General features: G+C 46.0%; 1 pseudogene; it reads left to right on the top strand.

Annotated features, from left to right (window-relative positions):
- Positions 1 to 7,268: 7,268 nt before the first annotated feature.
- On the top strand, positions 7,269 to 8,452 carry LOC101611550 (annotated as a pseudogene).
- The last annotated feature ends 4,786 nt before the right edge of the window (positions 8,453 to 13,238 follow it).

Below are 13,238 nucleotides of genomic sequence, written 5' to 3'. Positions count from 1 at the left end.
GAGGCAGAGGTAGGAGGATCACTATGAGTTTGAGGCCACCCTGAGACTACATAATTAATTCCAGGTAGGCCTGGGCCAGAGTGACATCCTACCTCAGAAAAAAAAAAAAAAAAAAAAACTCTGTCTTCTGGTTCCTGACAGGCTTGGGTTTAAGCAGAGGGCCAGAAGCACACATAGCTAAGCAGACCAGTCAAGGTGCACCCAGACCGTCTTCATCTTAGCTCCAGTCTCCTGCAGGGTGGTCAGAAAAGTAACACTGGATGAAATGTTTCCAGAAGATGAGTTCCCCCAGACTCTAGCCTTTTTCTTCCCCTAGCATGAGATCCCTGAGGGGAAATTCCATTCTCTTGGAGTCCCTTGTTTCAAGATGGGGCTCACGTGTCTCTGGAATATCTTCATGCCCGACAGGATTGTTATACTATTTTATTTATTTATTTATTTTGGGTTTGTTTTTTTTTTAAATTTTTTATTTATTTATTTGAGAGTGACAGACACAGAGAGAAAGACAGGCAGAGGGAGAGAGAGAGAATGGGCGCGCCAGGGCTTCCAGCCTCTGCAAACGAACTCCAGACGCGTGCACCCCCTTGTGCATCTGGCTAACGTGGGACCTGGGGAACCAAGCCTCGAACCGGGGTCCTTAGGCTTCACAGGCAAACGCTTAACCGCTAAGCCATCTCTCCAGCCCTATTTTGGGGTTTTTGAGGTAGGGTCTCACTCTAGCCCAGGCTGACCTGGAGTTCACTATGGAGTCTCAGGGTGGCCTTGAGCTCTCAGCAATCCTCCTACCTCTGCCTCCCAAGTACTGGGATTAAAGGTGCGCACCACCATGCCCAGCAAGTTTTCCTTTAAAAAAAATTTTTTTTGTTATTTTTATTTATTTATTTATTTGAGAGTGACAATCAGGGCAGATAGAGGGAGGGAGAAAGAATGGGTGCACCAGGGCCTCCAGTCACTGCAAACAAACTCCAGACAAATGCACCCCCCCCTTGTGCATCTGGCTAATGTCGGTTCTGGAGAATTGAGCCTGGAACCAGGGACCTTAGGCTTCACAGGCAAGTGCTTAATCGCCAAGCCATCTCTCCAGCCCAATTTTCCCTTTAATGAGACATTATCATATTCTCCCATCCTCAAGCCCCTTATCTGGCCACCTCCTCTTTCTTTCTTTCAGGACCCCCTCCCACTCTCCCAGAAGTCTTTTCCTATATTTCCTTAATAAAATTTACTATTGCCCACCCTCACCTCTCTTATCAACATTCCTTAATTTCTCTATTAAAAAAAAAAAAAAAAGGTTTTTTGGTTTTTCAAGATAGGGTATCACTCTAGTCCAAGCTGACCTGGAATTCACTAGGTGGTTTCACAGCGATCCACTTACCTCTGCCTCCCATGTGCTGGGACTAAAGGCATGTGCCACCACTCTGGACTCTATTAAAATTTTGTTATCAGGCTGGAGAGATGGCTTAGCGGTTCTGTACTTGCCTATGAAGCCTAAGGACCCCGGTTCAAGGCTCGATTCCCCAGGACCCACGTTAGCCAGATGCACAAGGAGGCGCACGCGTCTGGAGTTCGTTTGCAGTGGCTGGAGGCCCTGGCACACCTTTTCTCTCTCTCTCTCTCTCTTTCTCTCTGCCTCTTTCTCTGTCTGTCACTCTCAAATAAATAAAAATAAACAAAGAGGGCTGGAGAGATGGCTTAGCGGTTAAGCACTTTCCTGTGAAGCCTAAGGACCCCAGTTCGAGGCTCGATTCCCCAGGACCCAGATGCACAAGGGGGTGCACACATCTGGAGTTCATTTGCAGTAGCTGGAGGCCCTGGCACGCCCATTCTCCCTCTCTCTCTCTTTCCCTCTCTCCCCCTCTTTCTCTCTCTGTCGCTCTCAAATAAATAAATAAAAATATTTAATAAAAATAAACAAAAATATTTTTAATTTTTTTATTAATTTGCATGTGGTGTGCTGGATCTCTTGTTGCAGCAAATAAATGCCTGTTCAGCTTCACATAGGTGGCTTGGGCCAACCGACTTTGCAAGGAAATGCTATTAACTGCTGAGCCATCTCCCAACCCCTTCCTTAATTCCTCTTTGGTACGCAGCAGGAACTGCAGAGTAGCTCTGGTAACGTTGAATTGTCCAGCAACATAGCTACCTGAGTTAAGCCCATCTGAGCTGAGGAAGGCGCCATTACTCTTAAACTCTTCATCAGGACTACAGGCAGGCACCACCACACCTAACTTCCGTCCTCTTTTTAAATAATAGGTATATACCCAAAAATAACGAACATTTTTCATGTTTCTACATGTTCCCCACAATTATAATTTAATAGCTAAATAATATTCCATTGGTCTTGGGGCTCTAACTTAACAATTTGCTTATTGTTGAGAATTTGGCTTCTTTCCAACTTTTTTCCTCTTGGGAATCATGCTACAATGAGCATCTTTCACATATATATGCATATGACCTTTTCCTTTTGTTTAATTATTTCTTTAGGGCTTATTCCCATGAGAGGGATTACTGGACTTCAGGGTGTGAACAATTTTATGACCACTGAAACATGCTGCTCTAATGTGCTCCAAAAAGGGCCATAACCATAGTCCAATGAACTACCTATTCCCCCAAAGCCTTGGTGGTAGAGAAATTTTATTGTTTGAGTTGGGGGGGGGGGTTCTTTTCCTTTCTTTCTTTTTTTCTTTTCTTTTCTTTTTTCTTTCTTTTTTTTTTAAGGTATGTTCTTGCTCTAACCCCAGGCTGACCTCTGTGTAGTCTCAGGGTGGCCTCGAACTCAGAGATCCTCCCAGCCCTGCCTCCTAAGTGCTGGTACTGAAGGTGTGCACAAGAAAGAAAGAAAGAAAGAAAGAAAGAAAGAAAGGAGGGAGGGAGGGAGGGAGGGAGGGAGGGAGGGAGGGAGGGAGGGAGGGAGGGAGGGAGGGAGGGAGGGAGGGAGGGAGGAAGGAAGGAAGGAAGGAAGGAAGGAAGGAAGGAAGGAGGAAGAAAGAAGAAAGAAAGAAGAAAGAACGAAAGAAAGAAAGAAAGAAAGAAAGAAGAAGAAAAAAAGAAAGAAGAAAGAAAGAAAGAAAGAAAGAAAGAAAGAAAGAAAGAAAAGAAAAAATGAAAGCCGGGCGTGGTGGCGCACGCCTTTAATCCCAGCACTCAGGAGGCAGAGGTAGGAGGATCACCGTGAGCTCGAGGCCACCCTGAGACTCCATAGTGAATTCCAGGTCAGCCTGGGCTACAGTGAGACCCTACCTTGAAAGACCACCAAAAAAAAAAAAAAAAGGTGTGCATCAGCTGAGTTTGTGGGGTTTGATTTTTGTTGTTGTTGTTGTTGTTGCTTTGTTGTTTTTCTATAAATTAATAAATATAAAATGGATCCTTGGGGCTGGAGAAATGGCTTAGCGATTAAGGCACTTGCCTAAGAAGCCTAAGGACCCAGGTTCAATTCCTAATACCCAAGTTTGATTCCCCAGTACCCATGTAAAGCCAGATGCACAAGATGGCATATGAGTACAGAGTTCTTTTGCAATGGCTAGAGGCCTTGGCACGTCCATTCTCTCAAATAAGTAAATAAATAAATAAAAATTTTTCAACATTTCTTTAAAATGGATCCTCAATTTAAATGCTGCTTGTAATTCTCTGTCTGCTTTCTTTATTGACTAAATACAAATATTAGTTTTGGTGCCTCTAACCAGGATGATGCTGAACTGCCACATTTGGGAGAATTCAAAGCGCAGCTTTTTTACCAGAAGAAAAGAAGGAAGGAATACCTACACTTGTAGCGGAAAGTTTTGGGTGCCAGGAAGGATCTGACTACAAAACAGGACCCAGAGATCTAAAGAGGGACCCGAGACGGGGTGAGATGGAGCACTGGATAAGACCCTGAAGCCCCCAGTTTGATTCCCCGGCGCTCCAGATCAAAGCCAGGCCCAAGACAATCAGAGGAGAAGCTCTTTATAACTGCTTCCCAGAGGACATTGAGAGAGGTCACTCCTTCATCTCAGCGGCGTTTTCCACGACCCCCTTTCTCCCGCGTGGGCTCGGGACCTCTCCCGGAGCGCCTCCACCACCCCGCCGCACAAAGGTGCGCAAGCGGTCTGGCTGGGATCTCTCCCGGGCCGAGGAGTCACTACTGCGCCCTTGCACGCGCACGCACGCACGCACGCGCCCTCAGCCCCGTGCCCCCCTCCTCTCTCGCTCGGAGAGACGTGGAGGCGCCGGGCCCACGAGGCGCGTGCTTAACTCCCCAAGATCAGGTGCGCCACATCGAAGGAGGCAGGGAGGACCAGCGACCACTAGGTGTCCCCCTCGACCACATCCAAAACGATGCGGGGCGTGGCTAAGACCCCAGCGTTCATTCGTCGCCCTGGGCGACGCCAAGTTTTGTTGATTACAGTGGTCCCATTGACCCCGGTGGAGACTACTTAGGGGATGCAGTCTCCAACCTGAAGCCTCAGGTAGCGAGGTGAGACGAGAGCCCAGGGACACCCGAAGATGCCAACTTCAGAGACTTCACATCTGGATGCCCCATCTGGGAAAGGCCTGGGCTCAAGACCCCTGCCCGGTTCTCCCAGGTCCAAAGACACATCCCAGGAAAGGAGGGTGGGCCTCTGTTGCTCCAGACAAGCATTTGTATTTCAGTATATCGTCCACAGCCTTCTGCTGGGGGTTGTTAGGTACGGAGAAATGGAATTTAAAGGACCATGTACAGCCAGCTGCTTCCCGGGCACCAGTCGGGACGCCGCATAGCTCTGTCAGCTTCCTCTGGTACGGTGGCCGATGACATCCTTTCTGACTGTGGACAATGAGTGCCTCCCAGGTCGGTGACCCGCTTTGAGACACATAAATCCCAACGTGGTGACACCTTCTTGACACAAATTGGTTGATGCGTAGTAACATGGCTAGGTCAGTGGTTGATAACAAACAGCCTTTGATAAAGACAACTGGAGCTTCTCTTGCCCAGACAAGATGGGAGACTTCCTGTGATAAGGAAAAATCCTGTTTCACAACCTCAAGAAAACACTCTGAAGCTAGAAAGCGACACACGCCTGTAATTCCAGCACTTGGAAGGCAGAAGGCAGGAGGATCGGGAGTTCCAGGCTATCCTTAACTGTATGTTAGGTGAGACCTATTCAGCAATCTTTATTATTAGAAATCATTATTATTTATTAGAAAGAAAGAGGCAGAGAGAGAGGAAGAATATGGGCGTACCGGGGACTCTAGCTACTGCAAACAAACTCCAGATGCATGTACCACCTTGTGCATCTGGCTTACATGGGTTCTGGGGGAATTGAAGCAGGTCCCTAGGCTTCCCTGGCAAGTGCCTTAACTGCTAAGCCATCTCTCCAGTCCTTCTTATTTGAGAGAAAGAGGTGGAGTGTGTGTGAGAGAGAGAATGGGTGTGCCAGGGCCTCCAGCTGCTGCAAACTCCAGACACATGCGCCACCTGTTCATATGGCTTATGTGGGTACTGGGGAATCGAACTTGGGTCCTTTGGCTTTGCAGGCAAGCACCTTTAACCACTAAACCATCTCTCCAGCCCAAAATACTTTTCCTTTCTTAGGCTTCTTAGCTAGCTGGGCATTCCACTGCACCACTGCTGTCATCTGTGACAGCATGCAGGTGGTGGTCATCCACATTACACCCCACACACTGTGCAGTGCCCAGGATCTCTGATAGTTCCAGAAAGTTCTCTGGCCAAACACCAGTGGCACATCTGTCAGGCAATGTTGACAATCTCATCGAAAGAAATCTTGCCACTGTGTTGAATGGTTTTTGTTGCTGTTGTTGTTTCTTCCGTCTCCTGGTGGCTTCTTGAGGGTTTTGACCATCAGGGCAGAAGAAGGTACAACTTCAATCTGAGCCTGTTCTGAATGGTCAGTTGCACTGTAATCCTTAGACCCTTCCAGTCATCCGTTGCCTTGGTGATGTGGTCACTAACCTATTTTGGAGACAGACCCAGGGGACGGATCTTGGGGGCCAGGGCAGATGTGGAGCCAGCCTTCCCTCCCGTGCACTTCAGGCCCATGAACGACTTTAATCTCGTTGAGATCAGAACTTGGGCAGCATGGTGGAGGCGGCTGATGAGCCTGGATTTGGGGACACAACCGAAGAAGGTTGTGCCTTAGCCTCCCGTGAGCCAAAAGACAAAAGTAAGCCTGCCCTCCTGAGTTCACTCTAAAGAAACATCCACACACTTGGAGCAACAGGCAGACTTCCAGTGCTGAACCTGTCCACTGTCGTGACCTTGAATTTAACTTTCCTCTCTCATATCCATCTCACTCCTGGGAGCTATGGCTCTCCAGCTTGTTTGCCCTGTTTTCTCTTTCAAACTCTAATAAGATTGTCTTTAGCTTTTGTTTTTCTATGTTTTTAAATTCTTGTATCTACTGCAAAAGGAATCCTGTGTCCCTCCATGACAATTTTATCAGATTCTAGCACAAATTCTAATGTAAAAAAAAATGGCTAATGTAAAAAAAAAGTTTACTAGTTCCTGTGTACATACCAACATTTCTCGCCACTGTCAATCCCCATCCAGCTTTAATTGTTTTAAACATATTTTAGATATATGGGCATATCAGGGTCTGCAATAGAACTCCAGATGCACGTACCACTTTGTGCATCTGGCTTTACGTGGGTACTGGGGAATTAAACACAGGTCATCAGGCTTTGTAGGCAAGTGCCTCAATCACTAAGCCATCTCTCCAGTCCCAGGATTTATTATATTTATTTTATTTTACTTACAAGCAGAGAGAGAGGAGAGAGACAAAGAGAGAATGGGTGCCCCAGGGCCTCTAGTCACTACAAACAAACTCCAGATGCATGTGTCCCCTTGTATAGCTGGCTTACATAGATGCTGGAGAATCGAACCTGGGTCCTTTGGCTTCGCAGGCAAACATCTTAACTGCTAAGCCATCTCTCCAGCCCCAGCTTTATGTTTTAAATATTTTTATTTAGATTTTTTGAAGAGGCGAAGTCTGGATGGTTGTGTGTGTGTGTCTCTGGCCTGCCCAGTCTGCTTCCCGTAGAAGCCCAGAGTAGGAGATTCAGGGTCGAATCTCGTCTCTGTCACTCTGGTTACAAATCACTTGAAATATTTGTTAGTCAACTTTGCTCGAGTGAGATTTTTTTGCTCTTCAGCTACAGTAGGGTCTCACCCAGGCTGACCTTGAATTTTGTAGTCCCAAGCTGGCCTTGAACTCACTGTGATCCTCCTACCTGTACCTCCCAAGGGCTAGGATTAAAGTTTTTCAGCCTTGTGAGGAACCTTGTCTTCAAAGAAAATGGCTAACAATATTACCAACAAGACAGACCCTCACTCTATGAATTCCCGTGTATTCATTGGGAATCTCAACAGTCTTGTGGTCCAGAAGTCTGACATGGAGGCCATCTTCTCAAAGTATGGCAAAACTGTTGGCTGCTCTGTTCGTAAGGACTTTGCCTTTATCCAGTAGGTTAATGAGAGAAGTGCCCAAGCTGATGTAGCAGGAGAGGACGGGAGGATTGCTGGCCAGGTTTTTATTTTTTTAAACTTTTTTTTGGTTTGTTTTATTAATTTATTTGAGAGAAACAGTCAGAGAGAGAAAGAGGCAGAGAGAGAGAGAGAATGGGCGCGCCAGGGCCTCCAGCCACTTCAAACCAACTCCGGATGCGTGCGGCCCCTTGTGCATCTGGCTAACGTGGGACCTGGGGAACTGAGCCTTGAACCGGGGTCCTTAGGCTTCCCACGCAAGTGCTTAACCGCTAAGCCATCAGTCCAGCCCCTGGCCAGGTTTTAATATGAATCTGGCTACAGAGCCAAAAGTGAACTGAGGAAAAGCAGGTGTGAGACGATCATCTGCAGCGGAAAGTGCGGGTCAGTCCCCAACCACCCTTCTCCGTCCCCTCTACTGGGCTCCTCCTTTGACTTGGACTGTGACTTTCTACGTGATAATTATGACAGGATGTATGGCTACCAGCACGTGTTCCTCCTCCTCCTATTGCTCCTGCTGTGGTGCCCTCTAAACAACAGAGTGTGTCCGGAAACACCTCACAAAGGGGCAAAAGTGGCTTTAATTCTAAGAGTGGACAGCAGGGACCTTCTCCTACGTCTGAAAAGTTAAAAGGAGACGACCTTCAAGCCATTAAAGCAACTTACCCAGATAAAACAAAAAGTGGATTCTGTACTGGAAAGCTTGTTCAAAATAGAGAAGGAACAGATCAAACAAGCAGACTTGGCCTTATCAGCCCCAGTGGAGGTAAAGAATGAAAAGACCAAAGAGGAGCAAGCAGACTAGGCACCGCTGTGAAGATGGGACTGAAGGGAAGATGGAGTCTGAGGCAGGTGCAGACGACTCTGCTGAGGAAGGAGACCTTCTGGATGATGACAGTGATCGAGGGCAGGAGCAGCTGGAACTGATCAAAGATGATGAAACAGAGGCTGAGGAAGGAGAGGATGTCAGACAGCGCCAATAGGGAGGACGACTGAAGCACCTAGCAGGCTTTAAGAATCTTAGCGATTGTTTCTTTACCTAGGCGTTTATCCAAGATCAAAATTACAGCAGGGCCACTCCCCTAGAGTCTGCAGCACATTTTCACTGTTCTCCCTTTCCTTGTCCTACCCACGTTCATTCACTCATACTATACTGCCCAATGCCACGTTCCATTTTCACTTCCTTTGACGCTTGAAGTAGTTGTGTTAAGTCTCACCCTGTAATTTTTGCTTTTAATTTTGATACCTCTTTATGACTTAACAATAAAAAATGTATCGTTTTATCAACTGTCTCCAGAATAATCTCTTGCTATGCAGGGAGTACAGTTCTTCCATTCATACATGGTTTAAATAGTTGCTTCCCTGACTGCAAAAGCAATCTCATTAACTTGTAGCATCAGAGCATCTTTGAGTTAGAGGTACCTTCCCCATGTACTCTGGGGAAGAGTATTCAACACATATGTAACAATGTATTTTTTTGAATGGGAATTGGCATGTCAAAGGCATCCTTCAGAAAAATAGTGTAATAATCTTAATATCAGTTTTCTAAAGTTGATACTGTAGATTGTTTTGTGAACATCTTGATGTTTGGGACTTTTTTTTTTGGTTTTCCGAGGCAGGGTCTCACTCTAGCCCAGGCTGACCTGTATCCTCTGGATGGCCTCAAACTCATGGCGAACCTCCTACCTCTGCCTCCCAAGTGCTGGGATTAAAGGCGTGTGCCACCATGCCCGGCTGATATTTAGGACCTTTTTTTTTTCCTCTCAAAATAAACAGTCCTTATTAAACCAGGAAATTGGAAGAAAAAATATTTAAAAGAGATAAGAGAATATGAATATGGCTGTACCAGGGCTTCTTGCCATGCAAACAAACTCCAGACAAATGCACCACTCTGTGCATCTGGCTTTATATGGATGCTGGGGGTGGGGTGGGGGAGGGGGAAGGCTCTGTTGGGCTAGCCTAAAAAAAAAAGGAACAACTTGAGCCAGGCCACAAGTTCTGCAAACAAGTGCCTTTAACCATTGAGCCATCTCCCCAGCTCCTAAATTCTATTGCTTCACCCACCAAAAGAAAAAAAAAAATTGTTTTTTCAACTTAATTTGTATTTGGTTTCACCATTTGGTACATCTCTTTGTAATTTTGTTTTGCTTTGTTTTTCAAGGAGGAGTCTAGCCCAGGCTGACCTGGAACTCACTATGTAATCTCAGGGTGGCCTCAAACTCACTGCGATCCTCCTACCTCTGCATCCCCAGTGCTGCAATTAAAGGCGTGTGCCACCACGCCTGACTCCTCTGTAATTTGTATGTGTTTTCTATTCTCTTGCAGCCAGTTATGACACATATCTTGTTCTATCACATGAGTAAAATAAGGTCTCTAAATTGGGTTCACTTTCACAACTGCTTAAGGTTACTTTTTTTTCAGATTATCTTTTTTTTATTTTTTGTTTTTTTTTTAATTTATTTGAGAGTGACAGACAGAAAAAGAAGCAGAGAGAGAGAAAAAGAGAGAGAATGGGTGCTCCAGGGCCTCCAGCCACTGCAAACAAACTCCAGATGCATGCGCCCTCTTGTGCATCTGGCTAATGTGGGTCCTGGGGAACTGAGCCTTGAACCAGTGTCCTTAGGCTTCACAGGCAAGCGCTTAACCACTAAGCCATCTCTCCAGCCCCAGATTATCTTTTTTTGTTTGTTTCTAAAGGTAGAGTCTCACCCTAGCCAAGGTTGACCTGAAGTGATGGGATTAAAGGTGTGCACCACCATGCCCGGCCAGATTATTTTTTAACATGGTTGGAACAGCCATTCCAATATCAATCTTAACATTCAGGGCCCTCCATGTCTTATACCAATTTTGTATTTTTTTTTATAAGGAAACTCCTAGCAGCTTCTAACAAGTTAAAGCATGTCCCTGGGCTGGCCCCATTTGCTTCCTTAAGTGCCTGGCTGAAAAAGCTCAAGGCTGCCAGGAAAATTTACTGTTTGTTCCAGTCAAAACCTGGTAATAGACATAGGCCCCTAAGCAACCTCATGGAGCAATTACTTGAGAAGGCTGACAGGCAGCAATAAAAACAATTTGGGCTGGGATATGAGTCAGTAGAACACCTGTGCACAGTGTTCTGCTTTGCTCCCTGTTTTCCTTTCTTTCTTTTAGATTTCTATATTTATGTTATGTATTTATTTGAGAGAGAGAGAGGGAGAGAAAGAGACAGACGGAGATAGAGAACGGGCACGCCAGGGCTCTAGTCACTGCAATGAACAAGCTCCAGATGCGTGTACCACCTATGCATCTGGCTTTATGTAAGTAGTGATCAATGGAACCAGGGTCAGTCCCAAAAGAGATTTTATTTGGTTTTTTGCTTTGTTTTTTGTTGTTGATGTTGTTTGTTTTTTCGAGGTTGGGCTTCACACTAGCCCTGGAATTCACCATGTAGTCTCAGGGTGGCCTTGAACTCATGGCTATCCTCCAACCTCTGCCTCTATAGTACACCCAGCTTCCTGGCTTTAGTTTGTTTTGTTTGCTTCTGAGACAGGGTCTCATGCAGCCAAGGTTATAGCTGAGGGGTGTCCTAGAGCTTCTGACCTTGCCTCCACCTCCCAACTACTGGTATTACATGTATGTGCCACAGGCCTGGCATATGTGGCGCCAGGGATAGAACCCAAGGGCTTTGTGCGTGGGTAGGCAAACACCATCAACTGAGCCTCAGTCCTGCTTAGCTGGGAAGAAATGAACACAGAGGAGTGTTCAGCACTGATACATCTCTATCACACCCTCCAAGGCTCCGGGACCATTGAGGAAGAAACGACAGAAAGAATGTGTGAGTGGTCTGAAGAGATGGCTTAGCAGTTAAGGTGCTTGCCAGCAAAGCTAAATGACTCAGATTCAACTCCCCAGTACCCATGTAAAGTCAGATGCACAAGGTGGTGCATGTGTTTGGAGTTTGTTTGCAGTGGCTGAAGGCGTGCCCATTCTCTCTCTCTCTGCCTCTTTCTCTCCCCAGGACCCATGTAAGCCAGATGCTTAATGGGGTGCATGCGTCTAGAGTTCATTTGTAGTGGCTGGAGGCCCTGAACACCCATTCTCTATCTGCCTCTTTCTCTCTCTCAAAGAAATAAATAAAAATTAAAATTAAAAAATTCCATTCACAAAGAAACAAATCCACTCCCATGAGACCAAACCTGCTCCTGAAGACTAGTATTTCCTTCAGAAGCAGAGTCAAGATGCAACCACTTCCTTCTTAAAGGTTCTGTAATCCTCCAGCATCATTATAAACTTCAATGAGTTCAGCTGGGGTCAAACCACGTTAAAACATTCTAGTCTGGGGCTGGAGAGATGCCTTCGAGGTTAAGGTACTTGCCTGCAAAGCTGAAGGACCCAAGTTCGATTCCCCAGGACCCACATAAGCCAGCTGCATGAAGTGGCACATTCATCTGGATTTCATTTGCAATAGCCGAAAGCCCTAGTGCTCTCTCTATTTACCTCTTTCTCTCTCTCTCAAATAAGTAAATAAACCAGGCATGGTGGTGCATGCCTTTAATCCCAGCATCAGTAGACAAAGGTGGGAGGATTGCTGAGATTTTGAGGCCACTCTGAGACTACAGGTCAGTCTGGGCTACAGTGAGACCCTACCTTGAAAAACCAAAATAATAATAATAATAATAATAATAAAATATCAAAATGTTAACATGGGCTGGGGAGATGGCTCAGTGGTTAAACTCATTTGATAGCAAAGCCTGCCACCCTGGGTTCAATTTCCAAGCACCCACATAAAGCCAGTTGCAAAATGTGGTGCATGCATCTGAAGTTCATTTGAAGCATCAGAGACCCTGGAACACCCATATGTACATATATGTGCACTTATGCAAGTACATAAATACAGTTTTTAAATGCTAACATAGAGGCTGGGGAGATAGCTCAGCAGTTGAGTGCTTGCTGCTTATTATGAGGGCCTCTGGGCCAAGTCTGACTCCACAGAACCCATATAAAAAGCTGGGTGGAGCCGGGTATGATGGCACACCCCTTTAAGTCCAGCACTCAGGAGGCAGAGGTAGGAGGATCACTGTGGGTTTGAGGCCACCCTGAGACTATACAGTGAATTCCAGGTTATTCTGAGCTAGAGTGAGACCCTACCTCAAAAAAATATATATATAAAATAAAAAGCTGAGTGGGCTGGAGACATGGCTTACTAGTTAAGGTATTTGCTTGCAAAGCCTAAGGACCCATGTTCGACTCCCCAGATCCCATGTAAGCCAGATGCACAAGGAGACACAAGGACATGCATGCACACAAGTGCACATGCCTAGAGTTTAATTTTAGTGGCTGGATGTCCTGGCATGCCAATTCTTGCTCTCTTCCTCTCTCTCTCAAAAAAAAAAAAAAAAAAAAAAAAGCTGGATGGGCTACACACATCTGTAATGCCAGTCTGCAGGAAGGCAGGCAGACTGGAGAATTGCTGGGGCTTGCAGACAGCAGCTCTGAGAGGACGTGTGACCTTCTCCTCAGGCCTCCACATGCATGTACATGGGGTGCTCACATCTGCACACACATGCACGCCCCACACACATATTGTACAATGTCCACATGTGCAGATATGCAAAACAGTTAACATAGTTCCAAAACTCAAAATTAGACAAAAATGGGAGCTAGAGAGGTGGCTTAGCAGTTAAGGCACTTGCCTGTAAAGCCGAAGGACCCAGGTTCTATTCCTCAGGACACACACACACACACACACACACACACACAGACATACACACACACACACAGCCCACATACGTACACATGCAAAAAC

This window comes from Jaculus jaculus, chromosome 1, assembly GCF_020740685.1.
Source record: "Jaculus jaculus isolate mJacJac1 chromosome 1, mJacJac1.mat.Y.cur, whole genome shotgun sequence".
Classification (NCBI taxonomy): Eukaryota; Metazoa; Chordata; class Mammalia; order Rodentia; family Dipodidae; genus Jaculus; species Jaculus jaculus.
This window is presented reverse-complemented; position numbering and strand designations above follow the sequence as displayed.